The sequence below is a fragment of the Cricetulus griseus genome, chromosome 2 (assembly GCF_003668045.3).
Source record: "Cricetulus griseus strain 17A/GY chromosome 2, alternate assembly CriGri-PICRH-1.0, whole genome shotgun sequence".
NCBI lineage: Eukaryota > Metazoa > Chordata > Mammalia > Rodentia > Cricetidae > Cricetulus > Cricetulus griseus.
In genome coordinates this window covers 308,493,464-308,510,903 of record NC_048595.1, presented here as the reverse complement: position 1 = coordinate 308,510,903, position 17,440 = coordinate 308,493,464, and positions in this window count along the sequence as shown.

Below are 17,440 nucleotides of genomic sequence, written 5' to 3'. Positions count from 1 at the left end.
AGTTATTTATGATTGTGTTACATAAAAATATGGGCAATATCTTCTGAAAAAAAAAACAAATGTAGGGAGGCAAGCTATATGTTAAGGTTTTTTAACCATTCTAAAATGAAATTAATAGCCTCACCTTTTCACAGCCTCTCACTTTCACAATGGCTCCCAATTTCATCATTAGATGTTCAGAACAAAGTCCCCCCTGCCCCCTTTTTTTTAATTGGCCATAGTTCTGAGGACTGTAAGGGAAGTCCTAGGGCTATGTTCATGGAAATAATACCAGAGTGATAGGTTTTCTGTTTGGGTAGTGATCCCATTAAAATGAAAGGAACAACTACAAAAAACAGACAAACATAAAACAAAAACAATGGATAAGAAGTTTTGATCTTGTATAATTTTTAGAGATATGGTGGTAGTTCCATGAGCACTTCCACAGAAGAGCCCCTTTATCATCAATGATGAGCAAACAACACTTGGTGATTATTTGTGTAGTGATGACTTCTAAACACCATCCTTCTTATACTCGCCTAACTTAAGAAAGTATATGTATACCTGACATCTAAATGATGAGATGTAGGGATGTAATTATGAGAACATAGCATATGAATGCAATGGTATTGACAACAGGTACAACTCTTTAAAAAAAACTGGTGAGTTGTCACCTGGACACAAGTAGAGTCACCTGGGAAAAAGTGATCTTCAATTGAGGAATTGTCCCCATCAGACAATTCTGTGGCCATCTGTGGCCAAGTCTGCAGCCTATTTACTAATTGATTTAGGGAGGCCTCGCCTCCCTGAGATGACAGTGTCATCCTTACACTAGTGGGCCTGGGATGCATAAGGAGAGTAGAAAAGCAAGGCAATGGGAGCAGTCAGTGAGCAGCACTCATTCACTGTCTGTTTCAGTTTCTGCCTCAAGGTTCCTCTTTGTATTTCCACATTGGCTCCCCTTGTTGATGGACTGTAACCTGTAAGCTGAACAGACCCTTTCTTTTTCCAAGTTGATTATGGGGAGTGTTTTATCATAGCAATAGAAGCCAAACTAGGATGAAGAATCTACCATAACACAACTGGTTGTCATCAGTGTTAGAGGCTTGCAATTGCTCCACACTTGAAAATCAATTTTAGTTCACATATACTACAAAGACTCGGGGAATACTGAAGCCATGGGCAGCATGGGCATCAAATGCAAAAGGTTGATTCCAGGCTGAATCCTAACAATATATTTTGCCAAGAGCACATGGCTAATTAGACATTTTTGGAAGTATTTCCACAAAAAGTTTTAAAAGCTCATATGCAGAAAAATATAAAACATATTTACTCTGTATGTGTGTTACTTTGGTCTATACTGACTGTCTGCCCCTTGCCCTACTTTTCCAATTCCTAGCTGGTCAGGTTGACTATAGTCTCACTCTCATGGAGGATTTATATTATCCAAGCCATAAAAGCCCTGATGTGATTATTCTTTCTTTCATTTTTCTACTCTTACAAACTAGATATTATATGAAATTGTACTGTCACCAATAAATTTTGAGCTTAAACAAAATCAGAGATGAAAAATGGAGCTTAAGGGGTGGTGGTGGAGGTGGGGGAGAAATGGAGAAGAAATGGCAAAACTTGAAAGCATGTTATCAATGGCATCCCTTCCCATCTCAGCCACATCCTTTTGCATCACCATCCCTTCCTATTTTAGCCTTCTCCCTTCCCATCCTCAGCCTCAGCTCTTTCCATCTCAGTCTCATCCCCTCCCATCATCATCCCTTCCCATCTCAGCCATATCCATTCGTATTATCATCCAGTCCCATCCTCGGTCTCATCCCTTCCCATCCTAATCTCATCCCTTTCCATTCTCGTCTCATATCTTCCCATCTCAACCTCATCTCTTCCCATTCAATCTTCATTATTCCAATATTCGAGCTGAAAATTCACTTAAAATTTGTACCCTTTGATCCACTTGATTTTTTTCTACGTATTTATTCTCTTATTTAAAGGGAAGTTATGATATATAAAACAAAGAATCCACAGTCTAACATAGAGAAAGAGTAGAAGAGGTAAGAAGATGGGCCTGTGAAACATGGTCACCTCTATAGATTTCTGAAATTGGCTGCCTTTTGCTGCCAGGGTACGAGACTTCCTACCTTACCTGCCTGACAGACAGTGAGATCTGAATATTTTAATTCTTACTTCAGTTGCTAACAGCGATGGAAAACATGCAGCAAAAGGATTTTAATGCCATTGGATTTCAACAGAAAATTCTACCAATTAGCTAATTCAGAAGCAACCAAGCCACCTCTTCCTTATGGCAGCATGGACTAAAAGAATAATATCCCAGGCTTGATATACACAGAGCACATATCTATTCCCGGGTCTCCACTCATCCAGACTACTGTTTTGGTGGCAAGAGAGCCATTGAATTAAGGAAAACACATAAAGTTATCTAAATGACTAGATCAGGAGGTGGGACCAGACCATAGAGTAGGTGAGGATCAAAGTGAGAGAAAAGAAAAAAAAGGAATTTCAGTTTCTGTGAGTTCAAGACAGGATAAAATTCACATCTGGAATGGTGTTTTTGTTTGCATTCCTGAATTTCAAGGGAAGAATTTCATTCTCAAAGATTCCTATTATTCAAAGAAATAATCACAAAGAAAGAAATTCATAGGTAACATTGGTCTTTTAAGTGATAGGGTGGTAATATTTAGGAATGTAAAACAAAAGGAAATAAAATTAAATTTATGAAACATGAGCAGCAGAAAAAAGAATCAAGAGGGAATGGCAAAACATAGGGGAGGGAAACAGTTTCCCATCTCACTTAAAGGCTTCCATGCTAGTCTAGTCAAAGTCCATTTGGAAAACCCACATGAAGTGCCAAATATTCTTCTCCTGATGGCAGTGAATGGCCTAAGTATGCACCTGCCAGTCAGCTCATAGAGAACAGCATGGCCCTCTGGGACCTCTTGATCACAATTTGCCTTTTCTAGTGACACTGCATTAAGATTTTTAAAAATAGCCCTCTCAGCAAGAGCATCAATTTCTATTCAGCAGTATGCAGAAGAAGAAATAGCTACTGCCTGTCATTATAGTCAAATCACTTATTCAACATCATTGTAAGAGCAAGTACACAAAATGCAACCCAAGTCCCCAAATATCTTTCACCATTATAAAATCCAATCCATAGAGGAAGGACCTTGTTAAATCTCAGACGATTACACTGTGTGGTATGGAGTTGTGAATCTCTAGCCAACCTTTCACCTAGAATGGAAACAGCTTAGTCATCGTAAATCCAGTTGTACTGTTGATCTTTTTGCTCTACCACAGAAGCCTCTGAAATACGATCACTGTGTCATATTACATTTAATATTTTTGTACATCCCATCTGTTTATACCATGGAGGAAAAACAAAGTAAGAAAGCAGGAAGATGACTGATTGGTTCATTTCTTGCTCTTTGGTGTTAGAATATTTGAAATTTGGAATGGTATTTTTTATAAAATATCTCCCATTATTGTTGTTCTCCTGGAAGATCAAAAGCCTGTGTTTACCATCTTGATTTCTTACAGAGGTAGGATAAGCAAGAAATCCCATGTCAAAAAGTAGACCCAGAAGGACAAAGTAACTTGCTTTTATGTCCATCCACTGCTTTCTTTCTGAAAACTTTCATTGTGTTTGTGTTTTTGAAATAAATTGGTATGCAAGACATTCTTGCTATGAAACATCTGTGCTGACAGAATCACTGAAAACCTGCTAGTCAAAATGTTGCCTTCTTTCTTACTCCCACTAAAATCATATTTCTTGGGCCTTAGTCTTCTAACCATTCTCTGGCTCCTCTGATACTGTCTTTGACTTAAAGACTTATTGTCATAGTGGACATTTTAGGCAATGTTTTGTCCCCGGAGTCCTGCAGTCATCACAGACTCCCAGCATTCCCCCAGGGTGCCCCCATTGAGGCACTAGGTACACTGCTCTCTGACAGCAATGCAATGCCTGTCATTCTCTACTTACTTTCCTTCACAAGTTGAAGTTTTATGTACCCACAATGGATCTGGCAGAGCCCACTGGCACAATCCCCACTTTAAAAAGGCCTCATTCTCAACTGGAAAATGAAGTTGCTTAAAAATACAGAAATAATTGCCCAATCAAAATCTTTCCAATAATTAAATGCACATGAAAAGTAAGTAGATGTTGACCTCTTTTGTAGAATCCACAGTTTTGGATAATTTCCTGGGCTAGTATTTGCCAAATACAGCTTTGGGAAGGTTTTTTTTTTCTCTCTTTGTTTCAGAATGGGTATTTGAGGAAAGCTATTCAAATAAGAAACATTCATATAGAGTGAGGAACATAAGACACTGAAAACTAGTGCAGTAAGAGCAATTGCAGACAGAAGAAAGGGCCTTCTACCATTTTCACTGACATCTTGTAATAACTCCTCTAATAAAGCAACAAAGAAAACTAAGCTGAAGACCATGCAATATTCATCTGCCAACCAAAGCCCAGTTTGGCTCATGCTGAAGAAGCTGGGCAGCACTGTGGGGAACTTAAATTCAGTGTTTGGTGTTCACACTTAAGTTCATTTATAAATACAGTCATTGTACATGCACAGCCCCAAACACCACTTACAATGGGCTTGCCTGAGGGATTTGCAAGGTCTACATCTCTTCCTAGTGTACTTTATGTAAGTCAGCTCACTCAGTCAGCTAGTCAATTCGAATTATTAGGTCCTTATTTATGTTGTAATATTTGAAAAGTAGAGTGAAGTCTGGAGGGTTAAGGTCAGTACACTTAACTGAGGTGCAAATTAAACATTCTCAACACCCGAACTTGCCTGTTTCATTGTGCACATGCAATGACACACACACACACACACACACACACACACACACACACACACACACACACACACACACACACGAGCACAGACACAACCAGTGTGGTGATGAATCAGATCATCACTTTAGGCATATGAGTAATTAACTGATTGTCAACTTGTCCAGTGTTTTCCTGGAGTGGAAAGGTGGCTGTGTAGACATTATTTTTCACGGCAATAAATGCCTTTGCAACTGAAATATAATTTATTTCATTGCTTAGATAAAGAAAACAAAAGGAAAATAGGATTTTAAAAAGAAAATGGAGTAGACACAAAAGCATCTTTTAATGCCTTAATATTATGGTGTGGGTAAGGTACAGAGAGTCTTAACATCCAGAAAAAAATTGTGATTTCACAGCTGAAAATGAAATCAAAATGACGACAAGGCTGAATAACAGCCAATTTTCTCAAAAAATGGACAGAGATTGTATTTACTCATATCTCTAGATATATTAAATTTACTATATGCTATTTTTAAAGCATGAGACTAAAACTATGGCCTCATATATGTTTAGTCTGGGCTCTAATACCAGAACTTGCCTTTATGCCAGCCCTTCCTTCAGTGAGTTTAATATGGAAGGCTGTGAACCCAGGCACTGATTAGCACATGAATAGAAACAAATCAGGAGATTCATTTCTGGTTTTTGTATAGTGTCTCCTGAAGATCCTTGTGATAAAGGTGCATCCCAAGGCTGGGGTATCAGGAGATGCTGTGGACCCTTAGGAAATGGGGCTCAGTAAGAGATTGAAATGTTTTTATTATATTCGTTTTGTGTTTATTTATTTATGTGTAGGGTGTGCATGTGTAAAGGTGAGATGTGTGTATGAGTGTGTGGTGTGTATGAGTGTGTGTGTGTGTGTGTGTGTGTGTGTGTGTGTGTGTGTGTTGTATGTGTATATAAAGGTGAGATATGGTGTGTGAGTGTGTGGTGTGTATGTGTGAATTGTGTGTGTGGTGTGCCTGTTTTTTGTGTGTGTGTGTGTGTGTGTGTGTGTTTGTGTGTGTGTTTTGTGTGTGTTATGGTGAGAAGAAAACTTGCAGGAGTGATTTGTCTTTCTACTTTTAAGGAGTTACGGATCAAACTCAGTATTTCAGTGTCTGTGACAAGTGCGTTTTGCTGCTGGCCCATATCTCCAGACCCAGTGGAAGATTTCTACCTCCCTGGTGCTTGTTTTTAAAGGGGATTGTGGCACTCTAGCTCATCCTGTCCCTCTAGTTTCTGGTTTATGATATTAACTGTGAGATCCAACACATGCCCCTGTCATTTCCATCTCATGCTCTCACTGCAGGTGGGGCTGCTGCGCAATTTCAAATTGGAGTCCAGCAGCAGCAACTAAGTCTTCGGAAACCGTTTAAAGAGGGAACACAGAATGGTTTATTAACAGCTTTGCACTCATATTCTTAAGACTGGGACAAATGATATAAGCTAAATCTTACATTTCCCCAGCTCTGTTTAATGCAGACATATTTCTTCCTTTGGTAGATTTCTTCGAAGATCTAACATTAACCTAAAGCTTCCAAAAGCCTTGCTTACCGGCATCACTGTATTCACTGCCAAAGGGAAATTTTACAGTACTAGTGGAAGGAAGGAGGACAGGACATGAGTTTGGGAATCTGTGAAAAATGTACACAATTTAAGTCTATAATTATTTTTAAATTTCATTTTATGTGGAGAGATGGTATGTGTGTGTGTGTGTGTGTGTGTGTGTGTGTGTGTGTGTGGTGCTGCCACGAGGGCCCATAAGTGGGTGTCAAGTGCCCTGGAACTAGAGTTACTGATGATTGTGAGAAACTATGTGAAACCTGGGAACTGAACCAGGGTCCTCTGCAAGAGCAGCCAGTGCTTTCAACCACTGAGTCCTCTCTCCAACCCCTAAATAATTCTTCTCGTAGATTAATTATGTCATATATTTTATTGTCATAATGTGAAGGTCACTAGTAAGTCCACACAACACATTAAATAAGCTTGGTTACTTTTAACACCAAATACATACCCTTCAATATTTTAGAAGGGGTTTTACACTCCTTAGTTGTTTGTAGACTTTTCTCTCTTAAAAGTAAGAGGTAGGATGTAGAGTCCTGGCTAAGCAGGTAAGGGTACTTGCTGCTCTTCTAGAGAACTTGACCCGTTCCCAGCACTCACATGAGGCAGCTTACTGTTGCCTGGAGAACCAGTTCTGAGGAGGGGCCCAGCATCTTCACATGGCCTCCCTAGGCACCAGACTTACATTTGCATTCACTCACAAGAATGAATAAAAATAAATCTTTAAAAGTTGAGGTAAGAAATTTGCTACACAAATTAAAAATGATCGACTGATATTTATACATTCTTAACTTCAATATTAAACCACAAATCCCACTTCACATTTACAGTCTTATTAGATGACTGATTTCTTCAAAGAGATTTTTTTAAGACCACCCAGAAATTGAACTAACTGGGAAAGCAATCTTCGGTGTACTTAATTAGGAAAATTCAGTGGGACAAGTTTCTGGGTTCAGGACACTTTCCTACCCCTTTGTGTTATATGTAAGTGAAGATAGTTTTAAATTCTCAAAATATTCTGGTCTGATGGAGAGAGAGACAGACAGAGAGAGAGAGAGAGAGAGAGAGAGAGAGAGAGAGAGAGAGAGAGAAAGAGAGACAGAGAGAGACACTAAAATCTCCGATACTTTTTCAAGAAACTTTGTTTTGTAATCAAAGCTTTGAAAACTCCAAAGGAAAAAAATACTAAGCCACCCAAGGAGATCACAGATGCTGAGTTCACAGGTGTAGAAGCCAGATTTTTGGTGTGATGCATTCTAGGTTAGAGAAAGTAGATGCTATTCAAAGTGGAATGTCTAAGCAGTGGAATTATCATCACCTCACAGAAGAAACGTTTGTCAATAGCAACTGAAAGTCGATATTAAAAATGATTGAGAAACACATTGGACTGTGGAGTTATTGGAAAACCATGTAATTTATATTTAGAGCTATTTAATTCTATGCTCATATGTTTCATTGTAATATTTTAAGATTTGATTAATACAAGTTTTTATATTTAAAAAATAATATTATACTTTTTTTTAAAAAGGCCCTTACTTTTTTGCCTCCTGACATGGTATTGTGTATCCCCTATCACCTATTCTTTAGAGAAGATAGGGATGTTGGTGATGAAATTGAAATCTATTTATGTAAAGATTTATGAGACACATTAAATATAATCCTCAGATACTATAAAGATTGCACTATTAAAATGTGACATACTTTAATTATTATAACAATGTTATATACATGTGCAATTCCATGAGATTATAAAAATGAAGAGCAGTAGAACTATGAAAATAAAATCATGCAAGTTTTGCTTCTGAGCAAGATTGTCAAGCAGCAATCCTGCTGCTCAAAACAGATTCTAAGAAAATGAAAAAAAGTTTTTAAAACCCAGTGGCTCTTAAGATGCTGACTATTATGCAAAGAAAAACTGCATTCTAACCGACATGTAACAAGTGAGATGAAGCCTGTGTTAACCAACATGACTGCCCAAAGAGGGTTGCCATGTAGAGGAGGAGGGGAACCAGTCTAGAGTTGTTGGATAATTAGAGTCAAGTGGATGATCCAGGAGTCTGGAAAACTAAGGCTGTTGTTGACAACATGGCAGAGCAGTGGAGATTAGAGGAGTGGGATAGTGGTACCCAGAGAGAATGGAGATGTTTAGAGATGTCACCCTGGGATGCTTTGATGGGAACTGAGCGGGACTGTATATGAGCCATTTACTCTATGTCTTGGGAACCAATCATCCTGGAAGATTGTGCATCACAGCATGGCAACAGCCCCTACTTCCAGCAGGCACAAAATAAGCACTGTAACTCCAACACTTGTGTAGTCCTTTCAATAGCTCAATTTGGGAACAGTAATACTAAAATTCAATGTAGCTCCAGTGCCATCTATCATAAACTGAAAAAAAAAAAAAAACCAAATCCAATGTTTTTTTGTGACTTTACCACATTTTTAATATTATCAGTAATAATTGTAGAAATAAAGATCCAGTGCCAAACACGAAAAAATTCACAATTTATGGCAATGGCTTGGAGGTTCCTAGGTGAATAATCAGGAAAATGGCAAAAAATTAAGGGAAATGAATCAATGGACTGTTTCAGAAATGACAGAGAACTAGTTGATAAGATCATTAAAATCATATTATGTCTATTTTACAAATGTAGACAGTAGAGAAATTACCGAAGATGTCAAGAAGAAGCACATAATAGACATTTAAAAAGGACCCAGATAAAATATTTAAATATGAGAATTACATTTTCTGAGATGAAAATTTTTTATTGAGATTAATCACAGGTTAAGCAATTCAGAATAAAAGATTAATGAAGTGGAAATTTGCAACTGAAATTATCTAAAATGAAACAGAAAATGGACTGAACAATGAAGAGAGAAGAGGACAACTCAGCTTTGAGACACTGTAAGTGGCCAAATAAACATGTAATTGTTATCTCAGAGGAAAAGAGCAAGGAGGGATATAAAGATTTCTTGGAGAAATAATGAATAAAAGCAATCAACATTGAGGAAAAATATGAACATATATTCAAGGAGCTTAGGAAATCCCAAATATTAAACCTAAGAAAATCTAACTGAAGGACATAATAATTGAATTCGGGAAAAAAAAAAAAAACTCTGAAAAGCAGCAAAGCTGGATATCAACTAGAGGGCTTGGAGAAAGAGCTCACACTCATCCCAGCAGGAGCCCAGTGTCCTGGGGATAATGGAGTGAGAAGGATTGATGCTGGGGAGCAGTAGATGAGTGCAGAAATAGGGGGCAAGACAGACATTCTGAGAGTTGAATTCTTGGAACTTTTGTGATGAAATTGCTCTTGCCTGAGTTCCCAATGTTTATCTGTCAGTGACTCAAACAAAAATCAACTCTGTTCAAGGGGATGATAATTCAGTAGGCAGAAACTAGCTAGGCATACATAGGCTCTTGAATGATAGCATGGAACCCATGAAAAAGTGGAAAAAGAAGCAACTCAACAAAGTTTGTTGTCTGACTTCCACATGCACACCGTGGATACCTGAACCCATATACACATACCATAGATATTCATATGCACACAAATAGTACCAATAATTTAAAAACTTAAAAAGAATAAACTTCTCAATGATTGTTTGTCTTCTATTTTTGACTTAAAATAACATTAGGCTGTACTTTTTAAATGGACACGAGAATCTGAAGATTTGTCTAGAATTTTTCCTGGATATCGTTGGACCACTCATCAGCTAGACGTAGACAGCAGAAAGAGGGCTGCCACCAACACGAATCTCAATCCAGGATCTACCCAGAACAAGGCTCCCTGACACCCTTCAGGCTTGAAGACTCTGCTTTGAGAGGAAGCAGGTTGGTCAGGTAAGTTCTAATTGGAATACAGTCACATCAACAGGATGGTTTTGTCTTTTATTAGGGTGGAAAGAAAAGCAAACTTTCTAAGTAATTATTTTTTGCTACTCATTTTGTCTGGAGTCTCACTATTGGGAGAATTTAATGATGTCTCTATTTTGTCAGCAGTTGTTCTCTTCCCTGCCTGAATGTTGACTTCTTGAAGTTTGGTGATCATCTTACTTAGATTTTGTAGTTCTTCAGTCTCTGCCATTTGGAAAATCATAACATATTATTTCTTAAAAATTATTTCTGCCCAACTACAGAATGGGAAAAGATCTTCACCAACCCTCCATCTGACAGAGGGCTGATATCCGAAATATATACATAATTCAAGAAACTAGACATAAAAAATAAATAATTCAATTAAAAATGTGGTATGGATTTAAACAGAGAATTCTCAACAGAAGAATTTCAAATGGCCAAAATACACTTAAAAAACTGTTCAACATCTTAGCTATCAGGGAAATGCATATCAAAATAACTCTGAGATACCATCTCACACCTGTCGAAATGGCTAAGATCAAAAACACTAATGACAGTTTATGCTGGAGAGAATGTGGAACAAGGGGATCACTCCTCTACTACTGGTGAGAATGTAAACTGGTACAGCCACTTTGGAAATCAATATGGCAGTTTCTCGGAAAATTGGGAATCAATCTACCTTAAGGTCCAGTGATTCCACTCTAGGGCACATACCCAAAGGATGCTCAATCATACCACAAGAACATTTGATCAATTATGTTCATAGCAGTATTATTTGTTAATGCCAGAACCTGGAAGCAACCTAGATGTCCTCAAATAAAGAATGGATAAGGAAAATATGGTATATTTACACAATGGCGTATTACTTAGCTGTTAAAAACAAGGACATCAGGCAATTTTCAGGCAAATGGATGTAACTAGAGAAAAAATTTCCCGAGTGAGGTACTCCAGACTCACTCATACATGGACATTAGCTGTAAAGTAAAGGTTAACTCTGCTTAATCCACAGTCCTAAAGAGTCTAGGTAACAAGGAGGGTCCAAAGTGGGGTGCACAGATTACCCTGGGAAGGGGAAATAAAAGAGATCTCCTGGGTAGACTGGGGGTGGATGGGGATAAGAACACGAGGAATCAGGTTGGGGAGTGAATGGAGAGGGAAAGTACTGAAAAAGATGACTGGGAAGGGTGTGTATTTCAGGTCAGGTAGAAACCTGATGCAAAGGAAACTCCCAGGAATCTACAAGGGTGACTCCAGCTAAGACTCTTAGCAATAATGGATAGGCAGCCTGAACTGGCCATCTCTGGTGATCAGAGATTACAAAAGATAATTGGTGACTACTCTAAATGTCATCAGGGAGCCTTCATCTAATAACTGATGGAAACAGATGAAGAGACCCACAGCTAAGCACTGGGCCCACCTCCAGGAATCCTATTTAAGAGAGGAAGGAATGACTGTATGGGTGTGGGAGTTTGGGGGGGTGTCATCACAAGGGAACCCACAGAAACAACTAACCTGGGCTCATAGGAGCTCACTGAATCTGGACTGAGACTGACCTAGGCCCTCTATGTATATGTGTGACTTGTAGACTAAGTTGTGTAGCTTGGTCTACTTGTCAGACTCCTAGCAGTGGGAGCAGGGCTGTCCAAAATGTATTAGCTGGCTTTGGGAAACCTATTCCTCATACTGGCTTGCTTTGCTCTGCTTTAATACAAGGGGAGGAGCATAGTCCTACCTCAATTTGATATGCCATGCTTTGTTGACACCCATGAGAGGCATGTCTTTTTGTGAAGGGAAAGAGAGGAGGAGTGGATGTTGGGGTGGGGGTTGGGAAGAGAGGAAGGAATGGAAACTTCAGTTGGGATGCAAATTACATGAATAAATTTAATAAAAAATTGTTTCTGTCCATTCTTTTTCCTTTTGAGATACCAATGTCTGAAAGCCCTTCCCACAGCCCATAGTATGTTTTATGATTTTCTTCTCACATTTAGTTCTAGCTATGTTTGTTCAGACTTATTTTTCTAGTTTACCAATCATTGCCTTAATATGTCTAAATTTATGTGCTGAATTTGTAATTTTAGTTTTTATACTTTTTCAGCTCTGGAATTTTCAACAGTCTTTTTTATGTTTCTTGTATTTTCATAGCTAATTCATTAACCATATCATAATATAAAGACTTCATCTAACAATTGTAATAGTTTGATCTTCCAGAGGTCTATTTCTACATTCTGTTTTGTTAGCTTGACTTTTGATCGTTTATTCCTGTCTGCTGGGAAGATGAGTGGTTTTAGATGAGTGGTTTAGATAATTATAGGTGGAAAAGAAACTGACCAGCAGCCAGGTCCTGCAGACCTTTCAAACTGAGCAAATACTTTGTTCACAATTTTCATTACAGTAGAAAGACACTGACGATATTTAAGTGGCAAACTATTCTCATATTTACATTTTATAAAAATTGCTGTCACTTTGACATGAGTGAATGAATTAGAATCAAGAATGGAGTCATTGAACCCAATGGATAAGGTTTGCAGGAATTCAACCAGAGGGGTGTGAGAAGCACAGTAAAATTCAGGCTGATGGAGACAGAAAAGGAGAGCTGCTTAAGGGATAGAGCCAATAGGGTGACCCTCAAGCTTTTGTCCTTAGGAATTGAATGGGGAAAAATGGTGCCATTTACTAATGGACCTAGATTGGGATTCCAAGTCCAGGAGAAATGAAATACTGGACTTGAGGAGTCTGATATGTTTGTTGTCCTAGGAAATGTGGTTAGGAAATCCTGGATAGATTTCTAACACTTTGGAGTTGTCAACCAATGGATGAAAGAAGTGAAATTTATGGAAACCAATGAATATACACCAGAGAAGTTGAAGAGCAAGCATGAAGTGCTTGGGTGGAGGCCACTAGAAAACTGATAGTCCATAAATAATTAAGTCTGCAGGTGGCACACTCAGGAGAGACTAACACTGGTGTTGTGGAATTAGCTCTTTATGAGACTCATGATCATACTTTTAACTTGTGTGTGAGTAAAATAACTTTGGGGATAGTTTTTGTCTGTATTTCTTTTTATTTCAAAGGTTAGGAAATGAGTCAAGGCTGACTAAAGAAAAATGAAATGAGGAGCTCAAGTTTGAAGTTATTGAGTTCACAAACTTATAGTAAAATACAGGTTGTAAATTCAAATAGCCTGAAAATTCATGCAAATACAAGCAAATGCACCCATTGAATATAAACACATATAGTCCTGAATAGCTTTTAACCCAGTGATTATCTTAAAAATGATAAAACAATCTATAGATAAACTCAAGAAATATTTCAGCTGTGAAGTAATGCTCTCTTGGTACTGTAATTCATGGCATTTGGGAAGAAAGTAAAACTTATAGTTAGTGGTGAGGAAGTTTTGACCCATCAAGATATTAATGGTTTATTATACAGGGCAATACCTACAATTACCACCAGGTGGCAGCAAAGTAATTAACAAGGGAGACTTGCTCTTTCAGATACTATGCCATTAGAATATTTGAGTTTATACCTCTTGTACCTTACATATTATTATGAATGTATGACCTTTTATTTTAAATGATTCTTCTGTACCATAATAATGTCTCACTTTCAAAAGCCAGAAATGTGTGTGCTAATACCCTTTCAAGGCCCATGATATGATAGTTAAACATAGTCTATAAATTTATGTCTTAATATGTCTCAGTTTGATAATTTTAATTGTTTCACATATTTGTTTGTTTGGGAAATGGTTTTGGGATATAGTTCAAGATGACACTTAACTGATGATCTCCTTGCTCCATCATTCCAAATGCAGGGGTAATAAACATAGGCCTGGTCATTTTTATTTCAATATAATAATCTCATTAGTAAAAGTAATTTTAATTTGTGTGGCTGGTAATAGAAGCACCAGTGTAGCATGTATAATGATTTCCCACAGAAATACACACACTCACAGGCACACACACACACACACACACACACACACACACACACACACGATATGTAAGCACACTCATATGTGAAGGCACTCATACATACATGAAACACAAATTCATTCAATAACTCCATTCATCATCCATTGGAAGGAAAGAATTCATAAACATCATAAAAGAACTCATGTGTGGTAAGTTCCAGCTTCAGGAACTCCTATTGGAGATGGGGCTGCGGGTTTTGTCCAGAAAAAAAAAAAAAAAGTAAATGAAGAACACCCAGTTAAATTTGAAATTTAGATGCACAAGAAACATTTGTGTAGTGTAAGATGTATGTTCCATACAATTTGGGGACATGTTTGTGTTAAAATTGTTCAATTATTCATTGTAGTTTATCTGACATTTCTGTTTGTAACTAGGAAAAAAAGCACAAGTTGTTGAGAAGACAAAAGAAACTGAGCACCGTGAATTCTAAATTTGACTTAGAATTAAGAAGTCTTGAGAATCCTGGAACTAGTGAATGGACTGCTAACTGTCCTTGATCTGTGCTCCATGCTGTGGGCAATTCATTCATATGTCAAGGTAAACACTGTGGGTATGGCTAATCAAATGCTCCGGTGAATTACCGTCTGTGCCACACATGGACTGCTGATTTTTAAACAACAGCGTGCAACAACATATATTTAAAGTTAACTAAGTCTCGCACGAAATTGAATAAATAACTACAATTCAGGCATTTTGGGGGCTTATTCGGGGTTACATTATGAGAATCTGTCATTAGAGCATCCAGGCTGGGAAATGCCATTTTAATTTCATTTAATTCAACCAACATGTGTGGCATCTTCTCTGTGCAGAGGGTTGATGGGGACTGTGACACATGGGGCTTGATGGGATGCTGCTATTGCCCAGCTCAGTGAACATTTGCAGCAGGTAAGACAGAAGCTAAAGTGATACATCCCGCTGAGGAAGTGGATCGGCGGTGGGATGCCTAGGATGCATGAGGCTGTGGGCTCAAACCCAGCATCCAAAGAGACATAAGTGGTCTTTGTAGCAAAACTCTCTGTTAGCAGTTTCCCCCTCAGTTTCAGCTTTGATCGACCTGCTCTTTCCCTCGCACCCTGAACATGCTCTCGGTCTTTATTCTGTTTTCATTAACAGTTCAATCTTAGATGTTCAAAATCTCCGTTTCCAGCCTGACTCTTCCCTCAACACATGTTGCTGTGCTCGCCATTTTCTCCCAGACTATTTTCATTGATTGTTCCTACATTCCCAGCCCGAGTCATTAGCACCCTTCCTCTTATGGTTAAGGACCCTTGAATCTTTTTTCATTGTTGTAGAATCCCCCCCCCGCGCGCCCGCCCTGCTCCTCTGCCCTCCAGCCCACCAGTGCACCCTCTATTGCAACGTCTCTTAACTGAGTCCTTGTTTCCAGTATGGTTTTCTGGGTTTTTTTGTTTCTTTGTTCTTTTGTTCGGTTTTGTTTTGAAGGTGGTACTAGATCTACAGGAAACTGCTCTGTCACTGATCTTTTGTTTCTTTGTTCTTTTGTTCGGTTTTGTTTTGAAGGTGGCACTAGATCTAATCCAGGAAACTGCTCTGTTACTGATCTTTCATTCCTACCCTTTGGTTTTCTTAAATTCAGAGACTGAAATAATTTTAAAATCATTTATTTAAATTTCAAGTGTATTGCTACAATAATTAGTTGAAACTGAGAAGAATTTGTGGATTTGATTGTGATGGATAGGAAGAAGATGGATAAATAAACAGATCCAGGGAATGATCTAGGATGCAGAGAGATTAGATACCTAAGGCCCTGGGATGGGAAATCTCAAACCCCATGTTATATACTCCAGGGGGCACCACTGAACGTCAGCTGCATGGATGAGAAAGGTAGTTGATCTGGCTCTCCCCGCTGGGCTACAGAAGAGAAGATGCTGCTTCTCAGGATCAGGATCATCAGCCTTAGCAAGTTGATCTAAGCTCCCCTTAGTGTGCTGGCCCAGGATCCCATCTTACAAGAACCCCAAACTCCAGTGATGTAATCTAGCAAGTCATTAACAGTAACAACAACAACAACAACAAAAAATCTCTAACTCCAGGTGCAGGGGACTTGATGCCATCTTCTGGCCTCTGCGGGCACTGCACAAACATGCAGACCTTAAGCATGCAGGCCAAACTCATACACATAAACTTTAAAATCTTAGGTAAATTAACTTGAGACATATAATAAAATATAAGTGACATTATGTCTTACAGTAACCCCAAACCAGAAAATAATGGAAAGACTTCCATTACTGTTAAGTTTGTAAAGCCAAGACAGAACTTTCCTGTTACCTTTTTCTTTTTGTGCAGTTTGCTTCATACATAGAAGACTATGCTTAGTATCAATGTCAAACACTTTTTCAATCTATTAGGCATGCAAACATGAGATCTAAACAATGTCAGCTTTGACCCAAATTGTCAACACCATGCCTGCTTCTCCTGAGTGCACCCCTCTCTATCTTCTTCCAGCTCCACAATCCTGTGGACTTTGTGTTCTGAACCTTGCATCCCCACTGCTGAGGCACGGATAACAATTCACGGGACTAGGCTCAAATAGAGGTTAAATATAATTTATTTGGGAGAGAAGTCACTTACACAAGAAGCAGATGGTTCCCACTCTAAGGATCAGCACAGGCTGCTCCCTGTGACCCAACCGGACTGAGGCAATAGAGCCACCTGTGGGCACCCCAGACCTAAACTCACTCCATCACATCTGCAACTGTGACCATGCCCATTTGATGTTACAGGTGAGGGTGGGGTGGATATCTCACTACAATTCTTCTGTAAGGCTAAAGAAAAAGATTTAGGCTTGACATGAAGCTTTATACAAAGATAGCAAATATCAAGTACGCTCCAGGAGAAGGAAAAGTAAGAATAGACACACTTAAGACCTATTGCCAGTGAAGCAGCTAGAGCAAAAGGCAAGAACTACTCCCCACTGTCCCTTCTCCCTAGCAGTGGGTCTGTGGGTTGGCATTAGCGCCCAAATAGTAGCACACATATATCTCTGAGTACTCTGTCTGATCCTAGACCACAACAGAACCTCTGCAATGCAGAACACAGGACGTAACCTGTGATGGCAGAGTGAGCCAGGATACTCAATGGGAAGGGCTTTGGCTGCCCTGGGGGGAAGTGGAGACATTCTCTGCTCAAATTACTGAGAGATGTAGAAAGGCAAGCTGATCGGGCTGAGCTCAAAAGGTCCAGTGGTCAACAGGA